Here is a 15,040-nt window from a genome sequence, read left to right as displayed (position 1 = left end):
TGTTGCTTTTCACAAGCCAGAGGAAACTGTCAGAAAGAGCTCTGGTTATTTTGGGAAATAGAAATAGGCAATCATCTCTGAGGTGCGGCCACAGAGGCACTTCCAAGGCCACTGGGTCCCCGAGGAAGGCTGGCCAGCCCGAGGCACAAAGAACCAACACTGCAAAACAGGTACAGAAATTCTGGGCAAAATGAGCTCTCCTCAAACATTAAGAAAGGGCATTCTGGGTAGAGAAGACTACACAAAATGGGGAAGAAATGGGTAGAGTTGAATGAAACAAGATTCCTTAGGAAAGTGCATGAGTACGTTTAAAAAAAAAAGCAGGGCCTCCCTGGTGGCGCAGTGGTTAAGAGTCCGCCTGCCGATGCAGGGGACACGGGTTCGTGCCCCGGTCTGGGAGGATCCCATATGCCGCGGAGCGGCTGGGCCCGTGAGCCATGGCCGCTGGGCCTGCGCATCCGGAGCCTGTGCTCCGCAACGGGAGAGGCCACAACAGTGAGAGGCCCGCATACCGCAAAAAGAAAAAAAAAAAAAAAACAAAAAAAAAAGCAAAAACACAAACAAAGAAAACCCTCTCTGCAAAGAAGCCTGAAAGCCTCATCCAATTAGGGAAATGCTAAAATGCTGGGGACAGAGGCAGCCTCCTGCAACTTTAGAGCATATGAGCATCACCTGGAGGGATGGTTAAACCACAGATTGCAGGACCCGTCCCCAGAGGGTCAGACTCAGGAGGGCTAGGGTGGGGTCTGAGAGACAGCATTTCTAACAAATTCCCAGGTGATACTGATGCTGCTGGTCCAGGGACCCCACTTTGAGAACCATAGACGTAGAGAAAGACAAGGACGAACAGCATTCTCTGCAACAGTTCACCCTGCCTCCAGGGGTTGGAGGTAGGGCTATAAAAAATAAGTCTTTTTTTTTGAAAGGTACAACAATCAAACCAACCCACGAATTACTCCTGACTTGAAAGCATCCACTGTTCACCCCTTTCCTCTGAACGGGTGTTGTTGGCTGAAAACTGCGGCAAATAGTCAAGTTGGCCCGAGAGATGCGGAGAAAGAAAAGCGAACCCCACGGGGCAGATGCTCTGAGAGCAAAGCAGAAATCCTCCGGGACCACAAATGTTTGGGTTGTCATGCAAGCCTCTTGAGGATTTCCTCTCCAACCCTAAAGCCCGCTAACTAAGAAGGCTTTGCATTTGCACACCTGGTAAGAGGAATTCACACTCTGTGCACAGAGAGTTGAGCCAGCTGGGTGGGGACGTGGTGTCCAAAAGCACTGTGTGCTCCCTGGCCCCTTCTGTCCTATCTCCCAAGGCTGTGCCCCTGTTCTGTTCTCTCCGTACCTTTTCTGCAGTGTCTCCCCCATCGGCACGTGTTAATTTTACATACCAGCAGCAGAAAGCAAGTGAAGTCTTTATCCGTGGAGGAGAGGAAGAGAAGGGAGGGGGAGGAGGGGATGGGGTCTCCTTGACTCCCAGCCCAGAACACACCTCCTTCTGTGGCAGAGATCACGTGGCCCGGCATCCTTGGATGCTCCTTGTGCCATATAAAAAAGACCGGGGCCCTTTCAGGCTCCAGTTTGTGCATCTCAGCCCCAGAAGGATCCCCAGAACATGAGACCACCTCTCCAGAGGAACCGAGGAGGGTGGGGATGTTGTGCTGGGGAAGGCAAAGTAAGAGAGAACCTTGGTGCCCAGCTCCCATCCACTCCTCTATTTCAGAGAAACTAATTTTACCCTACTTAGACAAGTAATACAGGTCCAGGGAGAAAACACCGGAAAACAGAAAAGTCAAAAGAGAAAATAAAAATCCTCCCTAATCCCACTGCTCAGAAAGAACCCCTGCGAACAAGGATCTCCCTCCACATCTAAATGCAATGGTGTGTCATGAGAGTGGAGGGCACCCCAGGCAGCAGGAATCAGGGACAGAGGGTCAGGTGGTGGCGGGGAGCTGGGTCCTGTCTGCATGGCCACAGGGGTCTGTCCTTAGGAAATACAAAGCTTGAAAGGCTTTCCAAAGCAGCCCAACCTTCTCTTTTCCAGATGGGGGCTCAAGACCAGGATGCTGGGAACGCACATAGAATCTGGCTAAACCAGAGAAGAACATGACCTCCAGCCAAGTCCTCTCTGGTATATTCAAGAGAAGCATCAAAAGTATCGGGAAATCAACTGCTTTATTAAGTGTCTCAACTCACATTGCTGTGCACCTGAAACTAACCCAACATTGTAAATCAACTCTACTCTAATTAAAAAAAAAAAAGTAGTAGGAAATCCACTTAAATGGGGAAGGAAAAAAAAGTGTCTCTTTTCTGCAGCTTGTATTAAAGCTTTCCTGCACGCACATCTCTTGGAATTACCAGAATTCTGGTACCCTGGCAGCTATTCTAAGCCGGAGCTCGTACCCCACATTCACTGATAGGCTGGCAACGTAACAGGAAAGCGGGCCACCCTTCCTGCTGCTGGTGCTAACTGCCCGGTAGGCCAGGTGTCGGACACACAGATGACAGATTGCGCCTCTCCACAGCATCGCGGAGGACAAAACACCACTTGTTTGGCGTAGCAGTGCCCAAAGAGACCACAATGGCATGTTACTCTGGGCGTGGGAAATGTATTGGTTTCCTGGGGCTGCCCTAACAAAATACCACGAACTAGGCAGCTTCGACTACAACAGAAATGTATTGTGTCACAGTTCTGGAGGCTGGAAGTCTGAGACCAAGGTGGCAGCAAGATTGCTTCCTTCTGAGAGCTGTGAGGATCTGCTCTAGGCCTCTTTCCTAGCTTCTGGTGGCCTCAGTCATTCCTTGGCTCATAGATGGGCTCTCTTTGTGTCTTCACATCGTCTTCCCTGTATGTGTGTGTGTCTCTGCATCCAAAACTCCTTTCGTAAGGATCCGACATATTGGATGAGGACCCAGCAAGCTCCAGGATCTTTTTTTATTTTTTATTTTATTTTATTTTTTTTGCGGTACGCGGGCCTCTCACTGTTGTGGCCTCTCCCGTTGCGGAGCACAGGCTCTGGACGCGCAGGTTCAGCGGCCATGGCTCACGGGCCCAGCCGCTCCGCGGCATGTGGGATCTTCCCGGACCGGGGCACGAACCCGCGTCCCCTGCATCGGCAGGCGGACTCTCAACCACTGCGCCACCAGGGAAGCCCTAGCTCCAGGATCTTAACCTGATCGTCTGCAAAGACCCTATGTCCAAGGTCACATTCAAGGATCCTAGGGGTTAGGACTTAAACTTCCTTTGCGGGGGGTGGGGGGACACAGTTCAACCCATATCAGGCAGCAAAAGGCTGCAGCTGGCTGGGAACAGCAGGGATGGAGGTCACGCTAACCTATGGTGTTGATCTGGGGCCAGAAAGTCTGGACAGAGGAGTCCAGGGATTCAGAAGCAGAGGGTCCGGGTCTGTGGCAGGGCCCAGAGGGGCAGCAAGGAACTGGACCACCAGGGACCAGGGGACAATTAAGCCCCAGCCCTAGTACATGTCCCAGCAGGCAGCCAGGCAGAGCGCGAGTGCAGTCAGACTGCTTGTTCAAACAGTGAAAAATTTCTGTACCAGTTGGAAAACTGCTCCTGCTCTGACCTCCCTACCCCAAGTATCCCCAGTCCCCGAGACCCCCCCCAACCCCATTAGATCCCCACAATGGCCATTAAGGCTGAATGCCTGGGGAGGGGGCGGGGGGCAGAATCCCCTTCCAGCACGTTCTTCCCACAGTCTATCCCTGTGCTAAACCGCTCGGTAACTTCCTCTGCTCTCACCCATTATAGGGGCTATTTCTTCTCGGGCTGGGTACACAGGCGCTAAGCACAGCCGGCAAGAGGGCAGCGTGTCACTCAACAGGAATGTCCAGGAGCCCTTCTGGGTACAAGGCCCAGCCCATGACCTTCCAAGGACAGCAAAACCCTTCAGGGGAGGCTCCCAGAGCCCCGTGCCCAGCCCAGCACCCCGCTGCCGGGGAGCGCACGCGATCAACACTCATCCCGCGCCACTAACTTCTCACCCCATCCTCCTCCCACACCTCTTGGAAGAGCACTGCCTACTCCGGAATCCATCTTGGACTGAAATTACAAAAAAGCTGTTCCTCAGCTCCGAGATCTTCCTCCAATAGTGAAGATCTGATCGCCGGGACACCACGCCAGCTCTCCGTATGGAGGCACCTTCCCCAGCAGTGGTGGGTGATGAGCACGGCGGTGTGGCGACTCCCTGTTGCACAGGATTTTAGAGCCGGAAGGGGCCTTCAGAGGTCTATTCAGGCAGGAAAGAAAATGGACTGCAACCCACGAGGAAAGTCTCTTTTAACAATCTCCTCTCCACCAGGAGGCGTTCTCAAAGCCATTTGCATTGTGTTCGCCCACACCACCCCTGCAAGGAGCCATCCAAGTGCATAATGAGAGCCGGGCACAGAGGAGGCACTGAGCAGACGCTTGTGGCTTGATAATCAATTCACGTGGTCCTGGCCCACTCACGTATCAGAATATAACCTATGGATAATTTTCATTTTGGCCAGGAGTTCCACTGACTCCGTGGGACCTAACCCTTTAAACAGCATTGATGGCTATCCCTGTCCAGACTGCCCTTTCCTGTGGACCCCAACTTCCTGCTACGCCACACGCTCCCACTGCCCCACCCCCACCCCGCACACACACAGGCTTTACAGAAGCCCCCGAACGTTAATGCTTCCTGCACTAATAGGCCGGGTGCACATAAAAGCTCCAGGAATAAGGCAGAGTATGGGATGAGTCTGAAAGTTCTTCTTGAAGTGGACTGGTCAGTCCTTTCTCCCGATTCTTTCATCTCTTGCCTGGTCCCCTTTCATAATCTCTTATTTCCAAGTGCATTTATAAAATAGATTCCCGACTTTATGCCTAATGCTAATTCTCCCCTGCAATACTTGCTGTAAAGCCATGAGGCTATGTCCAAACACAGGTCAAAGCTCAAGGCCCCACAAGCTCTGGACATGTAAGATGCTTGCATGAAGCAGACTCGAGTAGAAGAAAAATCAGGAGTGGTGGCAACCTGCTCAGATCCACCCGGTGGTGTTCAGGCAGGAAGGCGGGTCGCATGTGGCCATACCTCACAATATTTCAACAGGAGACAAGTATCTGGGAGGTTATGAAAAATTTCCCAATTTTTCAATGTTGGCAACTCATTCAACATCTTTAAGGATGGTGAACACAAAATAAACTTCTTCTGTGGACAGCCTCTGGCCTCAAGACAATCCACCGTGAGACATCTACTCTACCTGAATCTTTGCAGGACAGCTCACCTGGATCTAGAGGTCCTGACCCTGCCTTGCCCCACCGCCACCAGGGGCAGTACGACTGCCCTAGGAATGCAGTCAGCACACACCAGAGTTCAAACCAAGCAAACATCATTCCTTATGGATACACAGCTCACGATCACCTTGTACTTTTCTTGGCCTGTAATGAATACAGGTCGATCTAATGCCTGGTAAAGATCCTACCACTTTATATGGATGGATTAGCGTGATAGGGCTGGATGAGTCATTGGATACAATCCGATCCCACCACACTCACTAGGCCACTGGGCTCTGCAAAGTGTTGATGAGGGCACGGTGACTCTACACTGGTACTTATGTCCTAAGCAAAGCAGAGGCAAGCTAGGACATCCCGGGATAATGTTCTCCAGAGAAGAGAAATATGAAGGAAGAAAAACTCACAGCTTTCTTACATCTCCAAGGCCTGAACTATTTCACTAGACTCCAAGTTCCTTGAAGGCAAGCATGGTGTTCATGCTGTCTAGATGTCAGAGTGCTACAGAGAATGGGAAAATGAAAATAGTAGAAGCCCCAAATCCTTTGACTTAGTTTCAGCTAGAAACAAAGTTGACACCAGAGTTCATACGTCTTTTTTTTTTTAATGGCAAAAATACTGAGATTCAAAAAAAAATTTTTTTGAGCTATTGACTCAAAAGCTTTGAAATGATAAGACCTGCCACTACATCCTGTTATGTAGACAAGAATAAAGGCTAGAGATATCTGCAAGTCTGCTACCCTGACAACACAAGAATATAAACATTAGCCAGGTGAAGGGCCTTTCTTGGTAGTTTTATTCTCTTTCTATATCCTGTCACTGTAAAATTGAGTTATTTGTCTTCAAGTAGTTTTTCCACGAGATTCTACTTTAACTACAATGGTTTATGGTTAAATAAACCATAAACCATTTATTTAACCTTGGGACTATAATGCATGTTTACTTGTTCGAAGAAAATTGTATTTTCTCATTGAATTTCCAAAAGAGAAAACTGGATTTCAATGGACTCTTCAGCTTCAGAATATTTGATCCACTGACCCTGCCATCATCAATCTTGTTGTCTCCTTAGAAGTCAAAAATAGGTGGTGACTATCAGTAAACAATTAAAAATATAAAGCAGAAATTTTTACTTGCTCCAAATAGTAGATTCCAATTCAGTAGGCCTGCGGCAGGACCTGTGTATCAATATTTTTAAACAAACTCCCTATGTGCTTCAATGCCCACCAAAGTTTGGGAATCAGGCAGAAGGAATGCCCAACTGAGGCATCTAAGGACTTGTTCTGGAAGGATACCAGGAAAGTCACCAACTCACCCACCTACCTCAATATGCCTGTTTTTATTGTGATATAACTCATATACCATGAAACTCACTCTCTAAAAGCATACATTACAGGGGCTTTTAGTATATTCACAGAGATGTGCAGCCATCAACACTATCTAATTTTAGAACATTTTCATCACCTCAAAAGGACACCCCTTACCCGTGAGAAGTCACCCCTTCTCCCCAGTCCCTGGAACCACGAATCTACTCTCTGGGTCTATGGATATGCCTATTCTAAGCATTTCATATAAATGGAATCACACAACATATGGCTTTGTGTGTGTGGCTTCTTTCACTTAGCACGATATTTTCAAGGTTCACCCATGCATGTTGCATGTACCCATTAGTACTTGCTTCCTTTTTATGGTTGAATAACTTCCCATTGCAGGGACAGACCACATTTTGTTTTGGATATTAATTTTTTTTTGGGGGGGGCCCACACCGAGCGGCTTGTGGGATCTTAGTTCCCCGACCAGGGATTGAACGCAGGCCCTTGGGGGTAAGAGCGTGGAGTCCTAATCACTGGACCGCCAGGGAATTCCCAGACCACATTTTGTTTATCCACTCATTCGCTGATGGACATTTGGGTTGCTTCTGGCCATTATGAATAATGCTGCTATGAACATTCATGTATAAATTTTTGTGTGGACACGTTTTCAGTTCTCTTGGGTAGATATCTAGGAGTGGAACTGCTGGGTCCTATGCCATACATTCTATTTTATTTCAGATCTGAACCACTTGCTGCTAACTGGTGACTCCACCTAACATCCAATGAGGAAAGTTCTTACACTGTTGACCAATAAGTCGTCTTTTTCAAAGTAACACTAGCAAACAATAAAATTCTGTCTCCTTTGTGTTTTGATTTTTATGGGACTTCAACTTCCTGGCAGCGTGAATGACCCTCTAACCCACTTGGCACCTGCCAAAATTCTAGGAGAATTTAAAACTGCTTAAAAACTGCTGAGAAATGAGAGATGTGTTGTGTACTAAAGTGTTACCTTAATATTACAGATTAAAAGGAATTCTCTGGAAGGGAAAAAAACAACCCCACAGAAACAGATGAATAGTAAGATTTAAGGTCTCACAGCTTTCCATTAAGAAAGAGTCCATTAGGGCTTCCCTGGTGGCGCAGTGGTTGAGAGTCCACCTGCCGATGCAGGGGACACGGGTTCGTGCCCTGGTCCGGGAAGATCCCACATGCTGCGGAGCGGTTGGTCCCGTGAGCCATGGCCGCTGAGCCTGCGCGTCCGGAGCCTGTGCTCCGCAACAGGAGAGGCCACAACAGTGATAGGCCCGCGTACCACACACACACAAAAAAGAGTCCATTAAAGAAAAATAATACAGCTAAAATAAAAAACATGAACACACACGCACGCACACGTGCACACACACATTCAATCAACTGAATGTGCCAAATAAAAGCATCGTTTTAGTCTCACATTTGTTCAACACAGATGGACAGATGAAAATAGACTGATGTTTTTGGGTGCAGAAGTTTCTCAGGGCAACTTTTATTAACTGAGAATGATCAGGGCTGCTCTCTCAAGTATCCAATTATCTGTAACAAAGAAAAGCTCAAGGAATGCTTTTAAAAAGCGTTCTACTGGAAAACTTATCCAGAAACTCACATTAGCTCCTGCTGTAATAAAGTTAAATGGGAATCTACTCACTTAAAGAAAAATTAAAACCAGAAATCAAGAAAAGTGCCTATTATTTGGTAAATGAATCCAAAAGCTCAAATCCCGGTTTAATCCTCCACATTTGGCTCACAAACATAATAAAACATTTATACATATGAATTCTTTGTCAAAAGAGCTTAAAAACAGTTCCCAGCTCTCCTGGGTTTCAGCTGATGCTCTCAGAAGATAGTTGTGTTTCCCTTAAAAATAAAAGTTATTTCGGATTGTTTTTGCTACTAATCCATGAGCTCAGTTACCCTTATTGCAGATTAAGTCACTGCCCTCCCCCATGCCCATCCACCTGTATACTGAGGTAAAAAGGAAAAGATTAGAAGACAGGGGATCCAAGCATAGCTTGGTCTTTGAATGGGCAGGTAACTTTGACTGAGTCCCTTTACCCCATGGGGGACTCCCTTCCTCGTGTGTAAAATCAATGGGTTCTATCTGTTAGGCTGGGGATCATCAAACTTTTTCTTTTAAAGGCCGGAGAGTAAACATTTTTGGTTTTGTGAGCTATATGGACCCTACTCAACTCTGCCATCTTTGGGCAATAGCAGCCTTAGGCAATAAGAAAATAAAAGAGGGGCTTACCTGGAGGCGCAGTGGTTAAGAATCCTCTTGCCAATGCAGGGGACGCGGGTTCGAGCCCTGGTTGGGGAAGATCCTACATGCTGCGGAGCCCCTGTGCCACAACTACTGAGCCTGCGCTCTAGAGCCCGTGAGCCACAACTACTGAGGCTGTGCTCTGGAGCCCGCACGCCTAGAGCCTGTGCTCTGCAGCAGGAGAAGCCACTGCAATGAGAAGCCCACGCACCACAACGAAGAGTAGCCCCCACTCACCACAATGAGACCCGCACAGCAACAAAGACCCAACGCAGCCAAAAATAAATAAATAAAATAAATATATATTAAAAAAAGAAAAGAGCATGGCTGTGTTCCAATTAAACTTTATTTACAAAAATAGGCTGCAAGCTGAATTTGGCCCAAGGGCTGTAGATTGCCAACTGCTGTGTTCAATGATTTGTAAGGTTCCCCCTAGGATGACTGAGTAAAAGTCACTGGCCACCGAAACCCTGTAAATAATCAAGTCATCAAGGTCTGACAGTGGAGACAGATGTACAGCCCAGCACATAGTGGGACAGGAGCCTCCAGGTTGGGACAGACATTGGGCTCTTCCTCACATTTCCATCGACTGCCTCCTCCTATTTTGGTTGGTACCTCACCCATGCTCCACTGACCATCCGCCTTGGGCTTGGCTGAAGCATCACTCTGTGGGGGTGGAATAAGGCTTTCCAAGAGGCTGCTGGGGGTCAGATGATACACCCCAAAGTGGGGGGAAATGGCTCTCAAGCAGAGAAGCGTGGCCAATGGGAAACAGGAGATGAGAAGGAGGTGAGCAGACAAAACACCTCTGCTCTCCCGTGGACTACTCAAAGGCATGACTCCTCTCTGCAAACCTGGTTCCAGAGAAGTGAACACACTTGCTGAGCAACCTGCTCACTGTCAGTTCACTGTCAAGGCTAGAAAGCATCACATGGCATCTTCCTTTGCCTCCCTTCCCCCTCTCACCCACCCTCACCATTCTGGGCTTATACCTCCTAAATAAGGTGTTAACATTTAATCCTTGCCTCAGGCTCTGCTTTCTAGGGAAACAGGACTAAAGCACCCTCTTCAACTGATCCTCTTTCTTTAGAAATGAAAGACAGATAAATGAAACTATCAGATTTAAAGTATATAAAGATTAATATATATAAGAGATAAAATACTGACTTATACACTAAGCAAAACTAATCTTGGCCTTCGTTACTGGCTTGAAATATCTCTTCGAGGTCCAAATTGTAAAAATACATCTTAAATAATATCTAAAAAGCCAGCATCTCTCCAAAAAGAAGACCTGAATATCTCTGACCTTTTCGCTGTTAAGTGATTAAATGTGCATATCTGGGCTTCCAATTATAAATGGAACAAAACAACTTTGTGCTGTTTTCTTGAAATGCAATTATTTGTTATGGAAATAAGAGGTCCTGCTTAACACTAGCTTAGGTCCCTGAATAGGCTGGCTATTGATAATAGCTCAATAATCAGAAACTAAACACACTCTCATTTTTGGCAATAGAGTCAACTTTGGGTGGAATGGAGCACTTTTCAGGACAGTGCAGCACAAGCAATCTCCTGATACCAGAACCCTGGGGCCTGAACTCAGTACCACCCTGACAGAGAGCCATAAACCGTGAGGCGATAAGGGGAGATGGGTGGGGGAAAGATGCTTCCCGAAGTCTCATGCTCTGATGGCCTTGCTGAGTTTCTACGAAAACAATAGTGTCATTGCATTAACTTACCCAACAAAATTTCCTGTTAGCCATCTGGCCCAACACCATTTATTAAATAATGCGTGCTTTCCCCAAAGACTTAAAATATCCCCTCCCCCACCATAAATCTGACCTGTATTTCAGTCTGTCTTGACAATCTTTTCTCCTTTGCCATTCAGGACATTGCCTGCTCCTGGAAGCCTCACATCTCTGACGATTCTTTCCAAGCCCCCTCTGCCCCTCCCTTAAGCGTGGTTCTGCAGGGCTCTCTTCCCCCTGGAGGCTTGCCCTGGGTGACCTCCTGCACGCTCCTGACTTCAGTTCTCTGCTGATGAAATTCAAGTTCCGGGGCCGCTACCTGGGCTTGCGCAGGTCGGTCCCTGCATGATGAAGCCAGGCCAAGGGACAAGTGGGGGTGTAACCCAGCCTGCTCTCTGCCCACCACGTCGTGCACCCACACAGCTCCCCAGCCTCTCATCTTTAGCCCAGATGACGACCACTGAGTCACAGACCCATCCGTCCAACATACACTGCCCATCTCTCCCTGAATGTTCCCCAAGGAACGGTATGCTCAACGTGGAATCATCTTCTTTCTTCCAAAGCCATTCCTCCCAAGTTCCCTGTTCTCACTGAACAGCTCCGGCACACAAGGCAGAAAGGAATCTGTGCGTTCTTCTTTCCTGGACCTGCCACATCCTGTCTGACAGATCGTTATCTCCTCCTCTCCGGCCACAACTACAGACACGGAGCTGAGCTCATTACTTCTCATCGAGCCTGTCAGGTTCCTGTTCACCATCCTATAACCCATCACTCTGCTGCACGAGCAATCTCGCCACGATATTCTGAGGATGTCAAGCTGGCGCTCTGAACCCTTCCATCGCTTTCCATGCCCACAGGGCAAAGCCCCAACTCCTCACACTGCCCCATGGGGGTCATTAGTGGATCAGACCCTCCAAGTCCCCCCCTCTCTGTTCCGCACCCACGCCAGCCACATCAGCCTTCCCCCTGCTGCCGCCCCTCTGCTCGTGCTGCCACTGCAGCTGAGAACGCCCAAGGCAAGGACCCCGCATCCCCGCTCTCAAAGACCTGTCTGATACCCAGATAAAGCTGGCGACCCCCTTCCTTGAGCCTGCAGGTTTCCACGTTAACACCCGAAACACTCATTGGTTTCCGTGTTTCTGACTCCATCACACCTGCAGTCGTTGAAGGTGGAGACGGCCTCTGGTTTGATTTTGTATCCCACAGCCCAGCACAGCAGCCCTGTAACAGTCCCCATGCAGAAAATCCTAAACGGATTTGAAAATAAGCAGATTAGCCAGAGCAAGGTAATACAAATGTAGATTGGGCTTTCAACTCCTTACATTTGTACATGGTGTAAAAACGGGGACAGCACGTCTATGGTACCCCAGCGCCCTCTGCAAAAGAAGCAATTAGGGATTAAGGCAGACCAGGAGAGCTTGGAAGAAAGGTAGACAGACAGAAAGAAGAAGAAAGAAATGGCTCATGGCGCCTGCGAGAAGGGGGTCTGCTTCCTGGGCAGTGGTGCGCTATTCTGGCCAGAGTCCCAGGGCAGCAGAGATCCAAGAGTTGGGGCGGAAAGGTGGGTGCAGCTGGCCCGGCTGTGAGGAGACACATGCTTCCAGGAGTCAGGGGTCAGATAAACGTGGGTGTGAGTAGAGCAAGAGGCTGCTCTGATAAGCACCTTCCTGCAGAAAGGCAGTCAGATTAAAAAATTTACAAAGCAGCCCAGCAGCCAAACAAAATGGGGTTAAGATTCCAGAGGAGAATCAGAAAGATATCTGGTCTTCCTAGTGCCTTAAAACTAAAAAGCAAAATCTTTAACGTGATGTTCAGGGTCTGCACGATCCCTCCAAACATGACCAATATTGTTGTCATGCTTCTCATTGCAGTTGAAGGGAACCTCCTCCTCCAGGAGCCTCCCCTGACCTCCCCAGGGTCTCTCTGGGACATGCTCTCAAAACACTGTGGACTCCTCCTTCACAGCCCTGCTCTCGACTGCAATCAAATATGGACTCATTTAAAATCTGCTTCTGGGAATTCCCTGGTGGTCCAGTGGTTTGGACTTGGCGCTTTCACTGCCAGGGCCCAGGTTTGATCCCTGGTCAGGGAACTAAGACCCTGCAAGCTGGATCAAAAGTTTAAAATATGGCCAATGTAATAAAAGTACAGCCAAAAATAAAAATAAAATAGGGCTTCCCTGGTGGTGCAGTGGTTGAGAGTCCGCCTGCTGATGCAGGGGACATGGGTTCGTGCCCCAGTCTGAGAGGATCCCGCATGCCGTGGAGCGGCTGGCCCTGTGAGCCACGGCCACTGAGCCTGCACGTCCAGAGCCTGTGCTCTGCAACGGGAGAGGCCACAGCAGTGAGAGGCCCGCGTACCACAAAAAAAAAAAAAAAAAAAAAAAATCTGCTTCCATTAGTAGAAGCTAAGTACTTTGAGGGCTGAGGCTGCTGCTTTTTTATCATTATATCCTCAGCATCCAACACTCTGCCTGGAACATACATGAGGCCCAACACATGTCTGTTGAATGAACAATTCAATCAACCAGATGAAGAATGAATTAAACAATGAATGAATAAAACTGGCATGTGTCTAGTGGGCTGTAGGATATTTATCAGCATCCCTGGCCTCTACTCACTAGATGCCAGTATATTCCCCAGTTGGAACAATCAAAATGCTTTTCAGATTTGCCCCCTGGTGAGCAAAATTGTCCCTATTGAGAACCGCTGTTATACTGGATTGTTGAGTAGGCTAAGTAAAATTATTTATGGGTAATTTAGTGCATTTTGACATATAATATAGTTACAATAAATGTAATTGTTTGATTATTGATTTTTTAAAAAAAGCTGGCATGTGTCTAGAATGCGAGACCAAGGAGCCAGGAATACAGCAACCAATATGGCCCTTGGCCCACACATGTATGTCATCATACAGCTCGGGAACTCCTTAACTAAGATCGACTTTTACATTTTTAAATGGTTGAAAAAAGAAGCCTATTCCTTGACATGCAAGTTATTGGAAATTCACACTGCCTGGTAACATAAAATGGGATTTAACTATCCCCTTACTAAAGAGAGGGCTAGTTAAATGAATGAGAGCATATACTAGCAACGGACTGTTTGTTACACAGCTATTTTTAAAAAATCAGTTAGATTTTAGGAAGCTACTTTTACCCTTCTGCCCCTTTGTAACAGAGTGCCTAATTCAGGACAAGAATGGAGCCGAATTCTTGATGATCTCAGCATCATTTGGTCCAACTTCTGCATTTTACAGATGGGGCACGCCGATAAACACCACTCACCTCCGAAACTTCAAAGTCTGATAACAGTACAAAGCTGCTCACATGCTTATTGTGAGGAAGCTTCGGATTAGAATGGTCAGAAATAGTTTCACTTCCCTTTTCCTAGAAACCCCTGGTCACCTCTTCAACAAGAACACCCCACTTCTTGAGCGGAAGGCCAGGTTGCCAGGGAATATAAACAAACCAGATGCCCCAAGTGGCAGCTGTCAGCTGCCTTCTCTGTTGCTTCCTCTAAACAGCAGCTGGCTCTCCTGTCACCAGTTCCCCATCCCTCTCCAGCCAAGTGCAGGTTCATAAACATAAACCATATCAATGGTCCTGTCGGGTGGGAAGAGGTAAGCCAGGTAGGCACAGATGAGGGAAGTGAGGTGCCGAAATCCTACCCGAATCCGTGTTCTGCCTTGGCACACACACCTGTGATTCCCACCAAATCGAACTTTCTGGGTTTCCATCCTCTCCGTTCTCTGGTGGCAACTTCCCTGGGGTCAAGAGACAGAGCTGATGGCTGGCTTCGCTCTGCCCAGCCCAAGACCACAGCCTGTACACGGCTCTGTCCACCTTGTTATAGATTCCGCCACACCTCCTTCTGTGACCCTGCTCCAGACTTCCTGCAGGGCATTCTACAGCCTACGTGCTAGGATCCTGGAGTTGTTGTGAAGGCTCAGGATGCCTACAATAATCGGAGGCAAAGAGATGTGGGTCCTGACCCAACTCAGAAATGCACAGGGAACCTCCAATTACCGGTTAGAATAAAGAATCCATAACTAGCCCCAGAATTTCCCAATAAACATCCTAAGAAACTCCAGCCAGTGAGATACTTCAGGGAAGAGAGAGCGATGTTGTGATGAAATTAGGGAAATCCCACTCTCATAACCCTTGTTCGGGTATCAATCAGCGCATTCCAAGTTCCAAGAAATCATGCAGTAGCGTAACCTGTTTGATTCGATTTAAACCAGCTGTGGACTGCAGACCCTCTGGCGATCTCAGTTTGGAAAACACAGCCCCAGACCATGAGGCTGGGTTCCACAAAGATGCCGGGTGGTTGTGAGGTTCCAAGGATGACCCCAACTTTGAAGGCAGCTTTCCCCACCCAGGCTCAGCCCCCTGCCACCCAGCCCTGTGAAGAAGGCAAGA

The 15,040-nt window shown here is 48.0% G+C and overlaps 1 protein-coding gene across 3 annotated transcripts in view; it reads right to left on the bottom strand.

Annotated features, from left to right (window-relative positions):
- Nucleotides 1–15,040, bottom strand: part of GAS7 (growth arrest specific 7) — a 203,568-nt gene that overhangs the window by 65,712 nt on the left and 122,816 nt on the right. The gene's annotated exons all lie outside the window — the stretch shown is intronic.

The sequence above is a fragment of the Mesoplodon densirostris genome, chromosome 18 (genome assembly GCF_025265405.1).
Source record: "Mesoplodon densirostris isolate mMesDen1 chromosome 18, mMesDen1 primary haplotype, whole genome shotgun sequence".
Classification (NCBI taxonomy): domain Eukaryota; kingdom Metazoa; phylum Chordata; class Mammalia; order Artiodactyla; family Ziphiidae; genus Mesoplodon; species Mesoplodon densirostris.
The sequence above is the reverse complement of the archived record's forward strand: the minus strand, read 5'-3'. Positions and strand labels throughout refer to the sequence as shown.